Source organism: Equus asinus, chromosome 4 (genome assembly GCF_041296235.1).
Source record: "Equus asinus isolate D_3611 breed Donkey chromosome 4, EquAss-T2T_v2, whole genome shotgun sequence".
Classification (NCBI taxonomy): domain Eukaryota; kingdom Metazoa; phylum Chordata; class Mammalia; order Perissodactyla; family Equidae; genus Equus; species Equus asinus.
In genome coordinates this window covers 141,982,155-141,988,885 of record NC_091793.1, presented here as the reverse complement: position 1 = coordinate 141,988,885, position 6,731 = coordinate 141,982,155, and positions in this window count along the sequence as shown.

Below are 6,731 nucleotides of genomic sequence, written 5' to 3'. Positions count from 1 at the left end.
TTCTAACAATACTCCCTAGTGCTGTCGATGCTGCTTGTTGTGGGTCACATTTTAGGAGGCACTGGCTAGAAATCAACAACTTAGAACTCATTGTGTTGCTTTCCTTCTTTATCAAACATGCGCTCTGTCATTGGACTGCCAGTTCCTTGTGGGCGGGCACCTAGTTTTACATTCTTCTGAATCCTCCGTGGTTTGGGAGCCACGAGATGTTCACAGGACATGTGTTACCTGAGGCTTGGAGGTCTGCAGGTTTTCTCAGTAATTTAGACAGTGGTAAAGACTATGGAAGAGTTTACAGCAGTCTCTTCCGCTATGACCAGCTCCAGAAAGCTTTCTGGCCCTGGTTCTGAACTTGAATGCCTCTAGAATCCATGTGTATGACCGTATGACTTTACACAGGTTAAGGGACAATGGACATATCAGCCTCGGGAGGACAATTCCTTTATGGAGCCTCAGAATCTCTGAAAACACAACTTTATAATGAGACTTCCTTTAATTTCTAGACTGTTCCTAAACTAGTGGGTTCCTGAGGCTGGCTAATACAACTTGACTATAACAGAGCAGTCTGAACTTAGGTGGCCACAACTAAGTGTGAAATGCAAATGTGCAACTGACTTCTAGCTTTATGTTTTAAAAGGAGCGATGGGATACATGGGCCTGGTGCTGACCCACTGTATGAATGCCAATCACTCCATGCAAGTCAGAGTACAGAAGCTGGCCCCATAGAGGTCCCCTGATGGCTACCTCTCCAGAAGAGCCCCAAGGAACAGAACACACACCCAATCCATGCTGTAACTCTGCACCTGCCAAGGCCCACCCTTCTTTCTCCAACCAATAAAGCCCCCAGTTTTCTTGGGGACTACAGACAATTGGAACGATCCCACCCACCCATCTCTGTGCAGTGTGTTGAGAGTGCTGAGAATCTCTAGTCCTTGACTCTCCTCTTTGGCATACATCCCATTCTCTTTTCCACTGGATCTTGAGGAGACAGGAGGCATCATTAAAGCTTGTGTGTGAATCTGTTATTTCTTAAAAGATCACTTATTAGGGGAATAAGAATGTGCTTTTAGTTCTACTCCTGAAACTAGAAAATCAGTCTTTAATCTTATAGGAAAGGAGACCTGGTCCTCTATACTGATAGGGGAAAATATGGGATATATGTAGTTCCCAAATATGGTAATCACGGGACCCTCTTAGCGAACAAACTTTGGTTGAAAAATGGAAAACTGACACTCAGGAATGGGATGCAGTACTTTGAATCTACAGCATGACAAATATTTACTAAGCACTCAAGTCACAGACACTGTCCTGGGCACTGTGTATATAATGACTCACAAAACAGACATAGTTATCGCTTATGGAGCTTATGGTTCTTGTCATGTTGCTTAGTCTCATGAGGAGGTAATTATTAATATAAAACCATTCAAATAAATGTAAAAGTTTAATTACAATATGTGCTATGATGGAGGAGTATATGGTGTCATAAAGGTGTGAAATAGAAGTCGTTCACCTAGAGAGGGCAGTAAGGGAAGACCTTCTCAAAGATCTGACTGCTGAGCTGAGAGCTGAAGGATGAGTGGAGGGTACCAGGGCAAAGAGTATTCCAGGCAGAAAGACATACAAAGGCCCTGTGACAGGAATGAGCATGACATGTTCATTCACTGAAGAAGGCCCCTGTGGCTGGTACAAATGGTGGGGTGGAACATGATGCAAGATGTTGCTAGAGAGGAGGAGAGGGCCAGACCATGTGTGGGTCTCACAGGTAACATTAAGAATTCTTGTGAGTAATAGGAAACCACTGAAACGTATAATTATAATTCTGTTTTGAAAGAGTTCCTCTGGCTGTTGTAGGGAGAACGGATTGGGAGAGCCAATAGTGCCAGTGGGAGACGAGCAAGGGGACTATTGCAGTCATCCAGAGGAGAGAAGATGAAGTTTGGTCTAGGGTTGGAGCAGGGGAAATGAGAGGTAGACACCTCGGGCCACTTCCCAGCTAAATCTAATGATGCCCAAGAGCTGCCTATGAGACTGGAGGCTCCGGGAGAGCTGAGCATCGGAGGCCTTCGTTACAAATCTGGTGGATTATCGTACAGCAGTTCGAATTCAGGTGACCATCCTACATTTGAAAAGTGTGTGGTTGACTTCTAGTTCCATATTTTAAAAGGAATCATGGGTCAGGCAGTTTTTCTAGAGAAGTAGACCACGGAGAACAAGGAGAAGCAACTGAAGGAGAGACTGCTCAGGAGTGTCATTCTGCGTTATCACCTCCACAGCTGCTGTTTCCAATGACAAGTTCCCCCCAAACCAGAGAGCCGAGGACCAGCAAGAGGAGGTGGGGGAAATCTCCTTGGAACAAAGAAGAGAAAGACAAAGATGTTTCCTCATTTTGAAAGCCTGGGTCCTAAGCACCAGGGTCCACACCAAGTTTCCGTGAGGTCATTTTGCAGTATGGTAGCTTCTGGCTTTACTGTCAGCATTTCTAAAGACAGTCCTAGAAATAAAGGGGCCAAGAAGGGGCTTTTTTAGAACCATTAGCGTGCCCCCTCCCCCACAGTCCCATTAGCGGACCTTATTAAACCAACTCAGACAAAGAGCAAGGATGCCCTACTTGACGGAGAGTCTCTTATAATTACTCTGCTCAGCTGTTTATTTTAGGGTTTGAATGGCCTTTAAATAACGTTTCTCTTGCTGTGGTCACAGACAATGACCTAGCAGTCTGCTTTAAGCAGTGCCAATCCCATTAGCTGAAGAATAGCAAACTGTGTGTGTCTAGGTGCCAGTGAGTGTGTGTGTGTGTGTGTGTGTGGTGAGGAGCCCAGCCTATGGTAGAGATCAGATTTAAATGTTGCTTTCTTGCCCTTTTCCTCTCTTCCCTTGAAAACCCATCCCTCCCAGGAATCAAAGACAACACTGTATCTGTTGGGTCATCTATTGGGTAAAAATCTATTCCTGGAAATGGTGAGGGACCCCCTCAAATGCATGCAGAATGCCTTTCGCTCTTCTTTACTAAGCATTTCTCTGAAAGATGATTTTAAACTTATCCCTGCCCTCTAAGAACTTCAAGTCCCAAATAACAACAAGGTGGAGAATATACATGTCTACTGTTCGGAGCCAGAGAATGCAAAACGCTTTATCAATGTGGAAGGGGACATAGGGGATAGGAGGAACGGCGAGATCCTTGGGGAGTTTTCCTCTGCGACTCTCTCTCCTGAGGCCTGCAGCTCTTTTTTTCTGATAGTTAGACTATGTTATATTTAAAAGCAGGTTCTATCCAGGTCAGAGAATGTGAGAAAAGGGCAGCCTTAATTTATTCAGAAAAGGTCAAATACCCCAATATGAAAGTGTGACTAAGTTCAATCATGAGCAACTTTGTAATAGAAATGTGTACAGAAACATTGCAGTGAATCTAATCAGTCTGGAGCCTGCTCTGGCCCCCTCTGGAGGACTTTTTGAGGGGTTCCAGAATGGTCTGATCTGACAGGTTTTAAACCACCTGAGTGTGCCAATAGGCAGCATAAGGAAGTGGGATGACTCCAGTTACACAAATACGTGGGAGACACACCATACACACATGCACATGCACACACGTCACTTGACAGCTCCTGGGAAGATGAGCATACTGCAGCCCACAGGATAGAAGAGCCACTTTCTGGGTTTGGGTTCAAGAAAGACATCATCAGCAAGGAAATATTTTACATGGGAAAATTAAGATGTCCCATGCAGCTCACACTCCTTTTAACTTGGATCTGCCTTTCATTTTAATGACTCTGGACAGTTTACACAGGGGCTCATTCTGTACAATTTAATTTAAATTTCTGATCTTATTTATTTTCAAAAGCCTAAACTTACAATTATCTGAGAAATGTTGGTTTCTTGTATATGCACTGTTAACAACCTATCTGTTGGGTAACAACTTTCCTTTGCATAACAATTAGTTAAAATGTATGAAATACGGACACTCATCCTACGGAAACTGAAGACTCAGTGTTTTGGGAATTTGGCTCTTTTGTGTCAGTGGTTCCCACCCTAGTGAAAAGGACTGAATAGTGTGAGAGTTCATTTGAGTGTTTTGGGGGAGGGGAAGGCCTTTTAGATCACACGAAAAAAGGAAAGGAGGATACAACTCTTAGGGACGGGCTTGGACCTTGGGTTAGATTTTAAAAAATAAACAAATAAAAACACTTCTTAAAAATCCCTATTGAAAACCAAATTGAATTCTGGAATCTCAGTAGTTTTCGACATTACAAACATGAATTGTTCATTAGATCTTACTATGGGCCATCAGGGTGCTTGGTGCTAGGAAGAATAAGTATACAGATTTCCTCACTATCCAAAAGTTCGCTTTACGCCACTTCGCTTTTACCAAAGACCTACCTCAGCAGCTGTTTTCACTAACTGAAAGAAAGCTAAAGAGGATTTTGCTTTTATAAAAAAAGGCAAAAACAGCATTCAGTGTTTGTTTTGCAGAGAGCTGTTACAGAGGCTAAGCAGTTGAGCAAACTGTTGTCTTTGAAGTCTTCCTCACCAGCCACAGCTGACGATGAACCTCCCAGCCTTAGTCCCCGGGGCAGGCAGACACAGAAGGTGAGGGTGTCGGTGGCTGCCCACTCTGATGGATCGACACCATGAGATGTTAACAGATGACCCTCTTCCTCTCTCTCCTACACCCCATCTCCTTGATCTCCCAGCACCCAAACCGCCAGTGACTCAGCCTGACACACCATCATTTCCACCACCACCTCTCAGCCTTCCCGCGTGCTCGCTGCATTCCTGGTTCTGCTAAGTGACACTACGCTGTACACGCATTATTTCTACTTTATACACGCTGTGCATTTATCATTTCATTCCTGCTTTTACTTTATGTTAGTGTTATTTTAGGTTTTATGTGTTGTTTGGTTTGATTTGGTAGGTTTTTTTGGTCTGGGAACGTTCAAAAATTTTTCCCATATAAATGAATGGTAACTGCTTCCTTGCTTTACACCCCCGTTCACCTTATAAAAGCTTTCAAAGGAACGCTCTACTTTAGGATAGCGGGGGAAGCCTCTATTAAGAATAATTCATAATCCTAGATTTTGTGGCTAGGATCGTAATTCAGAGGTCCCGATCCCCAATCTCTTACCTTTTCTATTATGGCAATGCCTCTCTTATGACATAAGTGCTTTATCATAATCCCATCTGTACTAAAGATGGAATATTGCATTAGCAGGGTTGATCCCCAATAGAACTGCTAAGTCCTGCCCTTAGATACGGGTCCTTGGGCTGCTGACCTGCGCTCTGGGCTTTTGGTCTTCCTCTGGCTTCATCTTTCTCTGGCTAAGATGGCTACTTGGAACCCCCTCTTTCTAGGCCACACACCTGGGGCCTCAGAATTCCCTGCCCCAGAAGCAAGTACCCGGCCCCGGGGCTGCATGGGCTTTTCCCCAGAGCTTGTCATCTTGGGGGCCAATCCAGCTGCCAGTGTGTCCTCAGAGGCCTGTGGAGTGACTGTGGCTGAGGAAGTAGAAGAAGAAGTGAGGATAGGGCCAGTGAGGCATCTACATGCGCATATGTGGGGCCTCATGATGCTGCACAGGGTCTGGGCCAAGACGCTGAGAGCATCCACCTGTTTTCTTGCCCTGGTCCTCGTAAGTGTCAGGGTGTGCTTGCCCAGTTTTGGTGAAATGAACCTTGGCATATATATACATTTTTAAGACTTTTTTTTACACTACTCTGCAATGTACTATCTTCAGGTTTAGCTCCATGCAATAAGAGCTTTCACTGGGGGCCCGATACTGCTAAGCACTATTATAAACTCGTACTTCGAACTAATTCCAACACTTTGAAGTAGATAATATTATTACTATTATTACATTATTATTATCATTACCATCCCTGTTTTACCCATGGGGAAACTGAGGCACAGAGAAGTAAGGTAATTTGTGCCAGGCATGAGAACTGAAAAGTGCTAGAGCTGGGATTCTAACCACGTGGCAGTGTGGCTTCCAGTCAGTCTCCTCTGCTTTTCTACTTCAACTCTACTTATCATCCTTCAAGGCAGGCTCAAACCCTTGTGTTTTTGTAGAGGCCTATGCGAGCAGCTCCATCCTCCCTCCAATATTCTGAACTTCTGGAGTTTCTTTTGCCTTCATCACTCTGGATATTTGCTGTTTGGGACTGCTGGAAATCTTCCCATATGTTTATATATTAGCTCCACCATCTAAAGGTGAAAGATGACTAGACTCTTGACTGACAGTTGAGTGGGCAGGGGACCAGTTTCCCAGAACAAGTATGGTAGGCTTGGGGATGGGCTGCCCAGATCCCCCATCAAAAAAGGACCTGTTGTCCCAGCTGCTGGGAGTGCTGTCGGCAGATGGTCTTCAGCTGTCAGCCGCTTCCAGACTGTATCAGAGATTTCAGAGAGCCGCCTTGCCCAAGGCAATGCCGCCTCCTGGAGTGGGTGTGGCAGCATAGAGGCCTACCATCTGTCAGTGGCGTGCTGGAGCTGCCTTCTGCTGACTCTTGAGGTATCAATCCTTTGGGTGTTGGATCTTAGGATGGGTAGGGAGGGGATTCCTTGGAAAGAGACTTGGGATACTTAGGAAGCTTAGGGACAGAAGCTAGTTACCAACCTGTATGGAACTGTTTCAGTATTTTAACAATGGGTATGGTCTTGTGGGTACCTACCAGCTGGATAGCAAGCTCATTTGTACCTTCAACAAGTGACTCTACTTATGCCTTTAGTATTCTACAAC